The sequence below is a fragment of the Dermochelys coriacea genome, chromosome 8, assembly GCF_009764565.3.
Source record: "Dermochelys coriacea isolate rDerCor1 chromosome 8, rDerCor1.pri.v4, whole genome shotgun sequence".
In the NCBI taxonomy this organism is placed as follows: domain Eukaryota; kingdom Metazoa; phylum Chordata; order Testudines; family Dermochelyidae; genus Dermochelys; species Dermochelys coriacea.
The window spans coordinates 3,720,708-3,737,277 of NC_050075.1; the positions used below are offsets into that span (position 1 = coordinate 3,720,708).

Consider the following 16,570-nt stretch of genomic DNA (forward strand, 5'->3'; position numbering starts at 1 on the left):
CAAGGGCTGTTTCTGTTAGACATTTCAGACACCTTTCCAACTTACTCTGAAGTCAACAGAATTGCTCAAATGTGTAAAGTGAAGCACGTGCATATCTGTTTGTTTTGATGGGGCCTTAGAGTATCTTGAGTCCGAGAAATTAACATTCAGAGCAACCTTCTTTGATGTCAGTTTTGAACGGCTACAAGGATTTTCCAAAACCCAAACTTCTCTAAGCTCTCCCATGCGTAATGCATAACTACCAAAGAAAGTATGTCCTTGGCATTCAAATAGATTGCAGGTACTGTGTCAATTCCCCAAAGCTCAACTAACACTACAAGAATAGGGCAGGTAATTAGAGAATTCGGCTGGAATCTAGACTATAAAAGAGTTAAAGCTTTCAGCAATTATTTTGTTATTGTTTAAAACAGTGAGTTCATTCTGGGATACAACTGTTCATTTATGTAATTAAATTTCAGTCTATATGGTGTCTGTCAAGCATTTTAATTATTTTTTTCCCGTCACTGGCCAGCTTTTGTGGCTCATTATGAAACAAATGGCATGTCATCCTAATGGGAGTTTTCTCATTAACTCTCAAATGTGAACAGCTTCATAAGACCCCCCCCCCCAATTCATCGGCTCATGAGATGCCAGCTAATAATAAAGGCACCACCATAAAGCAAAGCACACATGAAGCTACACTTGGGAGGACAATGTTTTTACAGACTCCTATGGGATGGATCCACCTTAATTGTAAAATTTCACTTTCAAACAGCACTCTTTAAAGGTGGTTTCTTGATGTGGTTTCCTTTTGAATAGCACAGAGATCATATTACTGTTGGTCTGCATGTGTGTTATACTGGTTGTGGTGTTATGCTGAAAGATGCTAATGGATGCCAGCTGGTGAGTCTTAGCCCTGGTCTATACTATGGGGTTAGGTCGAATTTAGCCGCATTAGGTCGATTTAAAAATGACTGCGTCCACACAACCAACCCCATTCCATCAACCTAAAGGGCTCTTAAAATCAACTTCTGTACTTCTCCCCGATGAGGGGAGTAGCACTAAAATCAACCTTGCTGGGTCGAATTTGGGGTTGTGTGGATGCAAATCAACGGTATTGGCCTCCGGGAGCTATCCCAGAGTGCTCCATTGTGACCGCTCTGGACAGCACTTTGAACTCCGATGCACTAGCCAGGTACACAGGAAAAGCCCCGGGAACTTCTGAATTTCATTTCCTGTTTGGTCAGTGTGGCGAACGCAGCAGCACAGGTGACCGTGCAGTTCCCCCAGAATCATAGAGCTTAGAATGTTTCTACACTCCCCCTATCATCTCCGTCCCTGAGGTTATTGCAGATTAGAAGGCGAAAAAACCACACGTGTGATGACATGTTTCTGATCTCATGCAGTCCTCCCGCACTGATAGGGCACAACTTAATGCATAAAGGCATTCAGTGGCAGAGGCCAGGAAAGAATTCAATGAGCTCGAAGAGTGGAGGGAGGACATGACGCTGAGGCTAATGGGGGAGCAAACCGACATGATGAAGCGTCTGTTGGAGCTGCAGGAAAGCCAACAGGAGCCCAGACCCCTGCTGCATCCACTGTATAACTGCCTACCCTCCTCCCCATGTTCCATAGCCTCCTCACCCAGACGCCCAAGAATGCGGGGGGTGGGTGGGGGGCCGGTGCTCCCAGCCACTCCACTCCAGAGGATGGCCCAAGCAACAGAAGGCTGTCATTCAAACAGTTTGATTTTTAGTGTGGCTACAATAAGCAATGTGGCCTTGTCCTTCCCTCCTCCCCCATCCCACCTAGGCTACCTTGTCCGTTATCTCAGTTTTTTTAACTGATAAAGAAAGACTGCATGGTTTCAAAACAATAGTTACTTTATTTCAAAGAGAGGAGGGTGGTTGGCTTACTGGGAATTAAAATCAACAAAGGGGACGGGTTTGCATCAAGGAGAAACACACAACTGTCACACCAAAGCCTACCCAGTCATGAAACTGGTTTTCAAAGCCTCTCTGATGCGCAGTGTGCCCTGCTGTGCTCTTCTAATCACCCTGGTGTCTGGCTGCTTAAAATCGAATGTCAGACGATTTGCCTCAACCTCCCACCCCACCATAAATGTCTCCGCCTTACTCTCACAGATATTATGGAGCACTCAGCAAGCAGCAATAACAATAGAAATGTTGGTTGCGCTGAGGTCTGACCAACAGCACCAGTGAGTTTTTAAACATCCAAATGCACATTCTACCACCATTCTGCACTTGCTCACTTACAGTTGAACTGCTCCTTACTACTGTCCAGGCTTCATGAGCCATGGGAACAAGGGGTAGGCGTGACCATGCGGTGTTGCCGGCTGGGAGAGCAGCCTGAGGCAGAAGCCTCCAGCTCACAGGAGAGCAGAGTTGCAGCGGAAGCCATGCACCATGCCCTGGAGGTTGCTAGGAGCCAGGCAGGGAAGACGTTCCCAGAACCCCCGGCCAAGCTACATGTCCGACGAGAACAGCTACCAGTCCTACTGCACTGTCTTCTGCAGAGTTGCAGGAGAGCAGAGTTGCAGCAGAAGTGGTGGAGGCGTACACCATGGACAAGGGCTACAACATTGTTAAGGTACAGTCAACTGTATATACAGTAAGTATTCGGAGTTCCGTTGGTTGGAAAGAAGGCATAGCATTTTAGTTACCTGTGCAAGACTTCAGCTGAGTCCAGGTCTACAGTAAGGTACTTCACTGGTATAGTTATATCTGTATACTATATTGGAAAGCATGCCAAGTGTGGATCCAGATACATCATCAAAGCAGTGCTTTGTACCGACAGACTAATGCCCCACATGTTCCACAAGCGAAGCAAGCTCTTCCAGTTAAAGTGTAGTGTTGCCAGTATAATTGCATCTACACTAGGGGCTTCTGCCAGCACAGCTCTGTCAGGCAAGGACCACACCTCTTCATACCCCTAACCATAGAGCTATGCTGGCAGCAGTCTGTAGCGTAGACATGCCTTAAGACTGAATGTGCTCTGACTTCTAGAAAGACCTCAAATCAGATATTCTCAGACTGGGCGTGCACTGATGTTTAGCAGGGATGTTAGCATAGTCATTCCCATGTTAGTCACTGGATACCCATACTTAGGTCAACAACTTTGGGTGATCCACCCCTAACTAAGGAGATCACTGGGTTGGTCTGTGGCAGCTGATGCACGTGGGCATGTTCTTCCCCCTCGCTCTGCTCTATTTCTGACCCTGACTCTGTTCTTGCATCAAAACAAATAGGACTGTTCTCAATGCCCTTCCTATGCACAAGCATCAACTAGGCAGCTGTGGAACAAAGGAACAGCCTAACATGCAGGCCTGAGTCCTGAAATGCTGAAACTGGTATAATGCTTTAGCCTTGACACTGGCCATTTAAGCAGCCCTTTGGGAATGCTTTTCCAACAAGTTCTTGAAGTTTTTGTAGCAGTCTTAAAAAAATGATGGAAGACAAGGATTATTCACTCTGAGCTCAAAGTGCAAGGGGAAAACATGGAATTTAATTCAGGTTTCAGATTTCAAACTGCAAAGGGTTCTCCCTGTTTAAATGGAAAAGATCTTGAACTACTAAGATAGCAAAAGCCATAAGGTAGCATCAATGGCCCATTTTGTTTATATTTTCAGTGGAGAAGACAAAAGTGCAACTTCTCCCTGTTATTTATTGACCGACTGACAATAAAGAAGACTGGACAGAAAAGGGAGACCACAGAGAGGAAAAAAAGAGGGAGAAAGGGGAGGAATTTGAGAGCTTGTATCCTTCAGCTATGTAACTTTTTTTTTTGACCACTAGGTAATACAAAACACGTAGACATTGTACCAAACAAAAAACAAAAAGAGAGAGAGAGGAAGAGACCCATGCAAATACCCCAGTTCCAAACACTCCTGAGCTTTGCATCTTGAGGTTCATGTCTATTAAGGACCATACTGGACCTGCAATTTGGGGAAGAGTGCAAGGAGCAGAAGGCAGACACAGCTGCAATCCTTGTATTCTCTTGAGCAGAAGGGAGGCAATTGCTATTGAAGAGGGCAGGGAGGAGGCAGGCTAATGAAGCAATGGAAATGTCCAGTGAGGGAGAGGAGTGCAAACTGTGTCTTTTTAAGGGGCAGCAGCCTCCGGGTTTTTCCTTGTGAATATAGGAACTCTGGTGGGCCCACTCCTCTGAGCAATCATTGCAGAGGTTCATTGACTGTGCTCCAGCAACATGAGCCTATGTCTACACACTGTAAAGTCTATGATGTATAGTGAAGCGGACACAGCTGCCCAATTTAAGGGTAATCTAGACATTGCTACAGCTGCAGATGTAGCAGAAAGTGTACTCAAACGTCCTGAATGATCAACCCCAGTCCTGCTCCTGAAGTTCTCCCTCAGGTCCTGCTCAGGCAAAATTCCCGTTGTTTCAGGAATGAATCCATAATATTCTCATTTGTTTCTGGAACACAGGAAAGAGAACTTGGACAACAGAACTGGCTTGAGCACAGGGCAGGAGGATGGCAGAGCATAATTAATTTTCCACTCTGAATATTGGCTGCCCTCCTCTTTGCCATGCTCTGAACTGTGAACCACCACTTGGACTCTCACTGAATGTGTTTCCAAGCATGAGTTTGCAGTAGAGCATGAAGCATCACACTATCAATTATTAGTATTATTTAACATCTAGCTGCAGGTTAGGCAATAGAATACATTAACCAGGTTGGGCCCCAGAGTGCAAAGTGCTGTAAAAACACACAATTCATGACAGTCCCTGCATCAAATGAGCCTACCACCTAAAAGACAAGACATAACACCTGGAAGAGATTAACAAGCAAGCCAGGATACAGGTGGGGGAGGCAGATGGCCAAAGACTGAAAGCAGATTGGGAGTTAGGCATTTCAGAACTACCTGGCTTGACTATGGGCCCATTGTAAAAAAAGGGAGCATTTGTCATTGTTTCTCCTCAGAGGCTCATTCAGAGAACAAGAAGCTGAGACGGTGGAAAGAACTGGCACATCATTCACAGGAAAGGAACTTTCCTTAATTTTTTTTTTAACTCAGTATTTGCAATTTGTAAAAAAGTCATCAAACTTCTCCACTGCTAGGATATAAAGTAATTAAAACCAGGTTTTCAACTCACTGTAAGTAATGTAAAACATGTCATATAGGAGAAAAACTCTAGCCTCATTATATTTTCTAAAGCAACACTGCATCTGCAAGCCATGAGGTCCTGAAGAGAGAACACTGGACTGGCAGTCAGGGGACAACCTCAGATCTATTCCTGTGAGAGTCATTGTTCTGCCCTCTGACCTGGGGCAAGCCAATTAACCTCTGTCTTCCCGTCCATGCTTTTACTGTCCTGTCTACTTAGTATGTAAGCTCTCCGGGACACGGATTGTCTCTTCTGTGTACAATGGGCCCCTGACTTTGTTATATATTATTTGTCTTACAGTGTAACCAACACCACATACCAAGAACAGAGTATGCTTTATGGTATTTTCAAGTATAGGTCAAAGGACTATACAACTGTCATCAAGATATCATTTGTTTCTTGATGGATTTCTTTCAAGGTCCATGTTAGGTTTAGAATTCCTTATAAATTCATCTTAGTTCCACTGATGATATCCTCTCTCACTCAACTGAAATATTTGTTATTAGAGAATGTGCTTCAACATACATCAGTGGAACAGAGTCAGAGAAAGCCCCGTCAGGACAGGTTGGGTGAACAGGGCTGCAACAGTAGTGCCACTGGAAGACTTGATATGTTAGCAGCAAGGCTGCTGATCTTCCAAGAATATACAAAGAATATAAAAGCCAAAGCATATAAAAGCCATCCTATTTCCAAACCCTAGAAAACTAAGTCCAGAAAAGATTCATATGAATATTTTTACTTGTATAAAAATGCTGCACGCCTTTATTCGTGAGATACACACAGGAAAAGATACTGTATACAGGCCTACTTCCCTAGAACAAAGTCTTTGAAGTGCTAAAATTTGATCAGCAATTGTAGGAAAGCATTCACTCAGAATGCCTTTGCTATTATTTTGGAAATCTGAGGTGGTTTAAACTGGTACTGCCCTGACTTATATTGAACTAGTTGAATAAACTGAAATGAAGAAAATATTCTTTCTGCATGTGCATTAGAGGCTACTGGTGTTACAATCTCGTTTAGCACATAAACAAACATGGTTAGAGGTATTTAGCCAGTGATTGCCACCAGTTCAGTGATTTAACTGTCTTTAAAACTTCAGCAGCACTGAACAGGTACTGCTTAATGTTATTCTTTTCCTTTCATGTAAATGATTTTAATATATTTTAGTAAATTTAAATCTCAATGTAGGCTGTCACAATTTCAAATTAAATATTCAAAAGGTGTATTTTTAAAAATAAACCTGTATTTAAATTTAAAAAAATCTGATTAAAAAAATTAAAAAGACTGATTTTTATCCATCATATAAGCGAAGGTTAAACTCAGATAATGACTTCACCTGAAAAAGGAGAACATGGCCAAGAATCAATGTTCCGAAGACAATTAACTGCTATATGAGCTATAAAACACATCAAATGAACACACAGATTATTTCACTTATATTTGCAAGATAAAATTTAATAACTACATTTAATGGGCACTTAAAAAAACAATTTCCTATGTATTAATTAAATGCACTTCTTCGGCAGAAAAGAGATTTTTTTAAAGGGTTATATAATCCCTACCAATCTAACAACAAGCAATCTGAAGACAAAATATTAGTGTGTGCATCCATAGATCAGTTTAAAAAAATTCCGTACACAAGATCATCATCAGCACAATTACATAAGTGTTGTTAAAATGAAACCAGTCTGTCACACATGAGCAAGCAACAGCGTGTTGCAAAGATGAATGTCTTCAGCTAAGCGTTATTTAGACATATGGTGTCATTTCCATTAGAATTACAGAGCAAGTGGTTTCAGAGTAGCAGCCGTGTTAGTCTGTATTCGCAAAAAGAAAAGGAGTACTTGTGGCACCTTAGAGACTAACAAATTTATTAGAGCATAAGCTTTCGTGAGCTACAGCTCACTTCATCGGATGCATTTGGTGGAAAAAACAGAGGAGAGATTTATATACACACACAGAGAACATGAAACAATGGGTTTATCATACACACTGTAAGGAGAGTGATCACTTAAGATAAGCCATCACTAGCAGCAGGGGGGGGAAAGGAGGAAAACCTTTCATGGTGACAAGCAAGGTAGGCTAATTCCAGCAGTTAACAAGAATATCAGAGGAACAGTGGGGGTGGGGTGGGGTGGGGGGGAGAAATACCATGGGGAAATACTTTTACTTTGTGTAATGACTCATCCATTCCCAGTCTCTATTCAAGCCTAAGTTAATTGTATCCAGTTTGCAAATTAATTCCAATTCAGCAGTCTCTCGTTGGAGTCTGTTTTTGAAGCTTTTTTGTTGAAGGATAGCCACTCTTAGGTCTGTGATCGAGTGACCAGAGAGATTGAAGTGTTCTCCAACTGGTTTTTGAATGTTATAATTCTTTGTGACTTTGTCCTCACCCATAACTATTTCACATTTGGTGACAATGTATACCTTCAAATCAGCGGCACTGCGATGGGTACCCGCATGGCCCCACAGTATGCCAACATATTTATGGCTGACTTAGAACAACGCTTCCTCAGCTCTCGTCCCCTAATGCCCCTACTCTACTTGCGCTACATTGATGACATCTTCATCATCTGGACCCATGGAAAAGAAGCTCTTGAGGAATTCCACCATGATTTCAACAATTTCCATCCCACCATCAACCTCAGCCTGGACCAGTCCACACAAGAGATCCACTTCCTGGACACTACGGTGCTAATAAGCGATGGTCACATAAACACCACCCTATATCGGAAACCTACTGACCGCTATTCCTACCTACATGCCTCTAGCTTTCATCCAGATCATACCACTCGATCCATTGTCTACAGCCAAGCGCTACGATATAACCGCATTTGCTCCAACCCCTCAGACAGAGACAAACACCTACAAGATCTCTATCATGCATTCCTACAACTACAATACCCACCTGCTGAAGTGAAGAAACAGATTGACAGAGCCAGAAGAGTACCCAGAAGTCACCTACTCCAGGACAGGCCCAACAAAGAAAATAACAGAACGCCACTAGCCATCACCTTCAGCCCCCAACTAAAACCTCTCCAACGCATCATCAAGGATCTACAACCTATCCTGAAGGAAGACCCATCACTCTCACAGATCTTGGGAGACAGGCCAGTCCTTGCTTACAGACAGCCCCCCAATCTGAAGCAAATACTCACCAGCAACCACACACCACACAACAGAACCACTAACCCAGGAACCTATCCTTGCAACAAAGCCCGTTGCCAACTCTGTCCACATATCTATTCAGGGGATACCATCATAGGGCCTAATCACATCAGCCACACTATCAGAGGCTCGTTCACCTGCGCATCTACCAATGTGATATATGCCATCATGTGCCAGCAATGCCCCCCTGCCATGTACATTGGCCAAACTGGACAGTCTCTACGTAAAAGTATGAATGGACACAAATCAGACGTCAAGAATTATAACATTCAAAAACCAGTTGGAGAACACTTCAATCTCTCTGGTCACTCGATCACAGACCTAAGAGTTGCTATCCTTCAACAAAAAAGCTTCAAAAACAGACTCCAACGAGAGACTGCTGAATTGGAATTAATTTGCAAACTGGATACAATTAACTTAGGCTTGATTAGAGACTAGGAATGGATGAGTCATTACACAAAGTAAAACTATTTCCCCATGGTATTTCTCCCCCCCACCCCACCCCCCACTGTTCCTCAGATATTCTTGTTAACTGCTGGAATTAGCCTACCTTGCTTGTCACCATGAAAGGTTTTCCTCCTTTCCCCCCCTGCTGCTAGTGATGGCTTATCTTAAGTGATCACTCTCCTTACAGTGTGTATGATAAACCCATTGTTTCATGTTCTCTGTGTGTGTGTGTATATATAAATCTCTCCTCTGTTTTTTCCACCAAATGCATCCGATGAAGTGAGCTGTAGCTCACGAAAGCTTATGCTCTAATAAATTTGTTAGTCTCTAAGGTGCCACAAGTACTCCTTTTCTTAGAGCAAGTGGTGAAATACTCAGGACTTGGGGCTGGCTACAGTTGTAACCTGAGTGCTGTAGCTTCAGTTCCATGGGGAACTGAATATGAGAAAGATAAGTCCCTGATTCTGCAGTAGTTTTTATTCCAGAAAGGCACAAATGCAGCCAACAGCTGCTTTGGGTTATGGGAGGAACCAAAGGTGAGGACCTTGCAGCCAGACTTGTTTCTCACCTGTTCATTCTTTGGCTTCTACAGCAGTCTCACAGGGGCATTGTTATCCCTTAACTGATGATCCTTTCACTGCTGCTCAGGAAATTTAGACAGTGGTATAACGAAGGGTACAGAAAGGAAAGATGGTTCAGTGATTAGAGTGGGAGCCTGGGACTAAGGAGACCCAGGCTCAATTCCCTTCTCTGTCACAAATGTCCAGTGTGACCTCAGACAAGCTTCTGGGCCTCAGTTTCCCATCTCTTAAAGGGGGACAACAGCACTTCCCTACCTCCCGGGGATGTTGCTAGGTTATGTTAAAGATTGTGAGGTACTCAGAGAGTATGGTATGGGGGGGGGGGCATATAAGTGCCTGAAATGGATGGATTGGATGTAAAATAGCAGCACTGCCAATTCTCATGATTTTAGCATGAGTCTCACAATATGTGGGGTTTTCCTTAAAACTCCAGACCCCAGATTCTTGTGATTCCATGCGAATCTCTGCTTTCATTTTCAAATAAAGTTTCCAGCTCTCATGACTGCAGAGAAAAGTTTAAAAGGTGACCCAAGTACAGTCTAAAAGCTCAGAAGCCTGAAGGCAAATAAAAAGCACCCCTAGATGATCCTTTTGAAAAATCTCCTATTATTTTAGGAATGCTTGAGGTTGGCAATACTGAAATGGGAACAAGCAGTTCCTAGGGCAAATGCAGAATAAAGCTGCAGAGGGGAAACACTTTCTTAGAAAATTTCTTACGCCTATGCAGCAGACCCCATGAAGTTCCACCAATTCTCCACCAGCGTCATACTCAAGTCAGAGCAGGCAAAATGATTCACTCCTGGCAACCTCTTGTTGGCCTTGCAAAATTCTACTTGTGCACATGGCCAGGGTGAATAAGCTTTTTGGATAGGCACCATTAACATGATGATAATGGGCAGGTGGATAGCTCTTGGGCATGGGCTAGTAAATTGTCAAAACATACCACAAAGCCATTTAATGCTATTGCATGGATCCTGGATCAAAGCTAGAAAGGCAGCAGCCAGTGTGTTATAACACTTCGCTAGGGTTGCAGGGTATTTGTCTGTTTGTTTCCTTTTCTGCATGAAAATCAGATAATGGTCCTCAAAGCCTGGCGATAGATCACTGCCCATCCTCCGGTGCCTTGAGCTTTTCCATGGCAGAGCAGTCAGCAAAATACACACCCGAAGATTTACACGCTTTCACTTACAAATATAAAAGAGAAATGTGCAATAAAACAAATTGATTTGATTTCCAGGCTACAGCTGTGTAAAATATTTCCCTTTAGGATTGAAAGAGTTTCCTTGATTGCAAAATACTCCACTTTTAGCCTTCGTCTCCAGACAATGTACTCACAAGGTTAGCAGGGACTCCTGTCATTATGACCAGGCACTATTTAGACAGATTAAAAAGCTTGCAATACTTACTATTGAATGGCAGGAATTTCCATGGGAGTTTGTTTGTAAACCGTGTAGACAGTCCTGCATAGTATGTGGAGCACTGCATTTGACTGTATCAGTAGAGATGCTTGAGGAATCAGAGAACAATGCATCACTGAAGTGCAGTGCAGAGAACTACAAAATACCTGTGTAGCCATGCCCTGGCATTGGCTGCTCATATTGGTCTTGGGACTTAGCCTTGGTGTTATAATTCAGCCTCACCATGCATTGGGGGCAACAACATCACAGTATCACAAACAATGTCACATTAGAACTGGGGCAATTCCATTCCGCCCCATAATTTCTCTCTCATTCCTTTCTCCCTACCCCGGGCCCTGGGAGTGACGGAATTGTCTTTCATTTCCCTCTTCAATCCTTTCTCTTTCTCGCGGCACTGAAGATAGAAGAGGAGCTACCTGCAGCTCTGAACCAGTCACTGTCTTATGTGGAACCCACTCTTGTGATCTGTATGTCTATTGCCAGGCCAATGATCAAGTCCAGTAAGCAAACTATGATCTATACAGACTATAGTGTGGGCATAGATGGTTTGAAATCGTGCTAGTCTTGTAGTCATATTTCTAAACTGCAGCCATTCCAAAGCTGAATGTAATCTGTATGCAAAGGTTACAAATGGAACTCCAAAAAGAAAAGGAGGACTTGTGGCACCTTAGAGACTAACAAATTTATTAGAGCATAAGCTTTCGTGAGCTACAGCTCACTTCATCGGATGCATTTGGTGGAAAAAACAGAAGAGAGATTTACATACACACACAGAGAGAACATGAAACAATGGGTTTATCATACACACTGTAAGGAGAGTGATCACTTAAGATGAGCCATCACCAGCAGCAGGGGGGGAAAGGAGGAAAACCTTTCATGGTGACAAGCAAGGTAGGCTAATTCCAGCAGTTAACAAGAATATCTGAGGAACAGTGGGGGGTGGGGTGGGATGGGGTGGGGGGGAGAAATACCATGGGGAAATAGTTTTACTTTGTGTAATGACTCATCCATTCCCAGTCTCTATTCAAGCCTAAGTTAATTGTATCCAGTTTGCAAATTAATTCCAATTCAGCAGTCTCTCGTTGGAGTCTGTTTTTGAAGCTTTTTTGTTGAAGGATAGCCACTCTTAGGTCTGTGATCGAGTGACCAGAGAGATAGAAGTGTTCTCCAACTGGTTTTTGAATGTTATAATTCTTGACGTCTGATTTGTGTCCATTCATTCTTTTACGTAGAGACTGTCCAGTTTGGCCAATGTACATGGCAGAGGGGCATTGCTGGCACATGATGGCATATATCACATTGGTAGATGCGCAGGTGAACGAGCCTCTGATAGTGTGGCTGATGTGATTAGGCCCTATGATGGTGTCCCCTGAATAGATATGTGGACAGAGTTGGCAACGGGCTTTGTTGCAAGGATAGGTTCCTGGGTTAATGGTTCTGTTGTGTGGTGTGTGGTTGCTGTTGAGTATTTGCTTCAGATTGGGGGGTTGTCTGTAAGCAAGGACTGGCCTGTCTCCCAAGATCTGTGAGAGTGATGGGTCGTCCTTCAGGATAGGTTGTAGATCCTTGATGATGCGTTGGAGAGGTTTTAGTTGGGGGCTGAAGGTGATGGCTAGTGGCGTTCTGTTATTTTCTTTGTTGGGCCTGTCCTGGAGTAGGTGACTTCTGGGTACTCTTCTGGCTCTGTCAATCTGTTTCTTCACTTCAGCAGGTGGGTATTGTAGAGACTGGGAATGGATGAGTCATTACACAAAGTAAAACTATTTCCCCATGGTATTTCTCCCCCCCACCCCACCCCACCCCCCACTGTTCCTCTGATATTCTTGTTAACTGCTGGAATTAGCCTACCTGCTTGTCACCATGGAAGGTTTTCCTCCTTCCCCCCCCCCTGCTGCTGGTGATGGCTTATCTTAAGTGATCACTCTCCTTACAGTGTGTATGATAAACCCATTGTTTCATGTTCTCTGTGTGTGTGTGTATATAAATCTCTCCTCTGTTTTTTCCACCAAATGCATCCGATGAAGTGAGCTGTAGCTCACGAAAGCTTATGCTCTAATAAATTTGTTAGTCTCTAAGGTGCCACAAGTACTCCTTTTCTTTTTGCGAATACAGACTAACACGGCTGCTACTCTGAAAAATGGAACTCCAGTGAGGTATCTGAATTAAATTTCACTATTTACAGAACAAGTGGGATTAGTCTGATCACACCAAAAGAATTAATGTAAGAGAACGCTTGGAGGCTTTAAAAATATATGAAAATCTAATTTCTGTTTGGATTTTTCAACACTCCTACATTAAGCTTGAACACTGTATTGCTATTGCAGAATGTGTAGGAAGTCTCTCTCTTGTTTAGATATTAATGAGAATAAAATACTTTATTTTTTATCACTTTATCATTTGATACAAATCCATGTAGATCTAGGAACTAAGGTTTTGCATTCACACTTCCAAAGCTTTTTAAATAAAACTTTTCAATTGATGATCCAAAAATATAATAAACCCAATTTCCTTCCTGGAAATAACTTGGATTAAACAAAGGGAGATGGGTTGTCATAGATTGTGTTCTTCTAAGTGTTTCCCTACACCTGCAACTCTGGGCTGTTTGCTCTATGCCGTGTGAGTTTCTGCTCCAACATCAGAATCTGCACACAACAAATACATGAGCCCCTATCCAAGGGACTATCACGTAACAAACCAGTATAGTAAATTTTATCCTAGGCCAACAATGTTGAAATACAAGTGACAAAGAAGAATATGGCTTTTGGAGAAATGATCTCTCTTTTCTTTGCTTTTTACATTTGGCTTTTTTTTTTCCCCCCTCTCTGACCTTCAAATCTTCAGATATTAGTGGTTTTCAAAATGTACTTCATCCAGATAGTGACTTTAAAAGCACCTTAACCTTGCAAAGTATTCTCTGAATCGAGGAGTACAGGACATTTGCTGAGGCAGTTTGTGGGCTGCATTTACCTACACATAAATATGCAGAACCATAGCTACAAGTGCCATAGACAGATGTTCAGAAAACATATAGGAATGCAAACAAAGGCAAAAATCACATACCTTAGCAAACCTGATGGTTCAGAATTCTGGAGACAATTAGTTTCAGAGCAACATTGGAGTGAAAGGAAGTTCCTCGGGCTACCACCAACTGGAAGTCCTTTTTAAGTCCCACACAGGCTCCAGCTCAGCCTTCTGTATGTATGTCCCTGAGGATGCTGCAGTATTCTCCAGTTCTTTGGAGCCGGAGCAGAAAAGATGTCATTCAGAAAGAGAAAAGAGAAGAAGGTGTGGCATTAAATTCTAGGGTCAGTCGTTTGGCAGATTCAGAACAGAATGCAAGACTATCGGAACATCTGATAGCAATGAAATGTCAAGCCAGGACAAAGAGTCTGTGACAAGCCATCATGATTGGCACCTTTTCAGGGAAATCTTTGAATTCAAGAACTGTGGCGCAGAACTATTTTGGCTTTATGGTGTTTTAATTGTGTCCCTAAACCAGGAAATGAATGCCAGCCTGGATGCACTTTATTTCAGTCTGAGATCACAGAAGTACAGCAACACTCCTGCATAACTTTAGAGAACATTCTTATTCATTACAGTCTTTCACTGGGAGAACAGAACGTTCAAACTAAGGGGATTTAAAATTAAGAACACTGACAGAAACTCAAATAAACACCACTTCAATGCACTTGTACAGTGCAGTTCGTTCACATATCTCAAAGCTCATAAGGAAACATTAATTAATTAGGCCTTATGACATAGAATCATAGGGGATTAGGTTAGAAGAGACCTAGGAGGTCATCTAGTCCAACACCCTGCTCAAAGCAGGACCAACCCGAACTAAATCATCACAGCCAGGGCTTTGTCAAGCCAGGTCTTAAAAACCTCTAAGGATGGAGATTCCATCCCTAGGTAACCCATTCCAGTGCTTCATTACCTTCCTAGTGAAACAGTGTTTCCTAATATCCAACCTAGACATCCCCCGCTGCAACTTGAGACCATTGCTTCTTGTTCTGTCATCTGCTACCACTGAGAAAAGCCGAGCTCCATCCTCTTTGGAACCCCCCTTCAGGTAGTTGAAGACTGTAATCAAATCCCCCCGCTATGAGTTAGCTACTGTTGGCCAAAATGTTAAAAAATGGGTACCCAACAGGCACCTGAAATCATTTGATTGTCGAAAAAGCTCAGCGCCCAGCAGCACCCACTCACACAGCTGGGAGTTTTCAATGCTTCTGAAACATCGAGTCACTTTGATTTAGGTGCCTAACCACTGGCAGTGGGGTTTGAGAAATTCGGCCTGAGCAATTTACTGTAAATCACACCTCAAGCAGGGGGAAGGGCTTGGAAAAGGAGTCAGGAAGTTAACGCCCATTTTTATTGTTAGTTATTTGTATTAGAATGGCAGTTAAAAGCCTAAACCAAAATCAAGAGCTCCACTGTGCTACCAACGCTGTACACACATCTTAAGAGACAGTCCTTGCACTAACTAATTACTATCTAAACAGACAAGACATATAAGGTGTAGGAGATCACAAAGCAAGGGAGTGGCAGAGCTGGTGGACAGAATCTAAGTCTCCTAAATCCCAGTCCGGTGCTTCTTCTGATGGACCTTGCAGCCTCTGCCCCAGTTTGAATTTCTGGGTACCCTCACCTCAACGGCTGCAATGATCCAGATACACATGATCCAGATACGTCCTGCAGCCATGGTGTAGGCTGGTGGACCAGTCATCAGCATGGGATGGACAATCAGCCACACTCAGGTCAGTTTGTCGCCCTCACCTCAGGGCCCTGTTTATTCTTCAAAAACAATAAATAAAAGGGAACATGAAACAAGAACATCAAGCAACCGTCCTGCTCCCCATCGAGACTGTGGGGTGCTCTGGCCTCTGGCAGCTTAATGGTCAGAACTCCCTCCTCCACCCCCCCAAGACTTGCCCTCTTGCAGCTTTCTGTCCCCCCAGAGCCCTCTCCTCTAGGCTCATCATGGAGCTGGGCCCTTCAGTTATATCCCCTGACTAGGAATCCTCAGCCCCAGTCACTCAATGCTGTCCAGTTTGGCTCTTCTCCAGAACAGGGCTAGCTGCTCCCCAGCCCCTGGCCCTGTTGCATCCTACTTCTGAGATAACACAGCCTGTCACATCTGTAACTTAGTCTGAATATGGCTGCAGGAAAGATGTACAGATGCTAGTTTTATGCCAGGAATAGTCAGAAAAAGAGAAGACAAAACCAGCAAAAGCATACTACTTGCAGACAGTCCCAAAGGGGTCAAGTCTGAATCAGCAGCCCCAGAGCACAGTGCTTATTACATCCTCCCACAGATTCCCCCAACACACACACACACACACCAATTGGGCTAAAGAGATGTAGAAAACTGACTCAGTCAACCAGCAATGGAAAAGCAAACCCAGGCGGGTGTGAAGTGAGGGGGCAGGGGAGTGAAAGCATAAAAGCATCCGCACCTCAGCTTGGAGGCAGAGCAGTTGTACCAATCCTGGCAATGAGAGGAAGTCCACTTGGTAACCAGAGCCACTGCAGAACCCATGCCCCAGGGCCATGCAATCTGCTCTGCCCACTGAGTAACCCCTTTTTCTTCAGCAGGCCTGCTCGTGGTGCAAGCTGCAACTTGAGCTAGGATGGTAGAGTCCAAACTGTTTGCCAGCAGTTTGTGTGTCGAGAAGGGCTTTAAAGGGAAGTGTTATTTTTATTTGCCAGACTGCTTCTCTTCTGTCATCCTGTGGGCTCAGGTAGGGAGGCAGAAAAGTAGAACAGCTTCAAATCTTATATTCCTTGCCAACAGAGGCGTAAACCCCTACCTCTCAAACAGCATTT

General features: G+C 43.5%; 1 protein-coding gene across 1 annotated transcript in view; it reads right to left on the minus strand.

Moving 5' to 3' along the window:
* The window catches only part of SGCD (sarcoglycan delta), a 532,111-nt gene that overhangs the window by 308,685 nt on the left and 206,856 nt on the right, over positions 1-16,570 (minus strand). Inside the window, exon 2 of the mRNA XM_038414953.2 lies at positions 13,802-13,974. The gene's annotated coding sequence lies outside the window, so the exon portion shown is untranslated. The remainder of the gene's footprint in view (positions 1-13,801; positions 13,975-16,570) is intronic.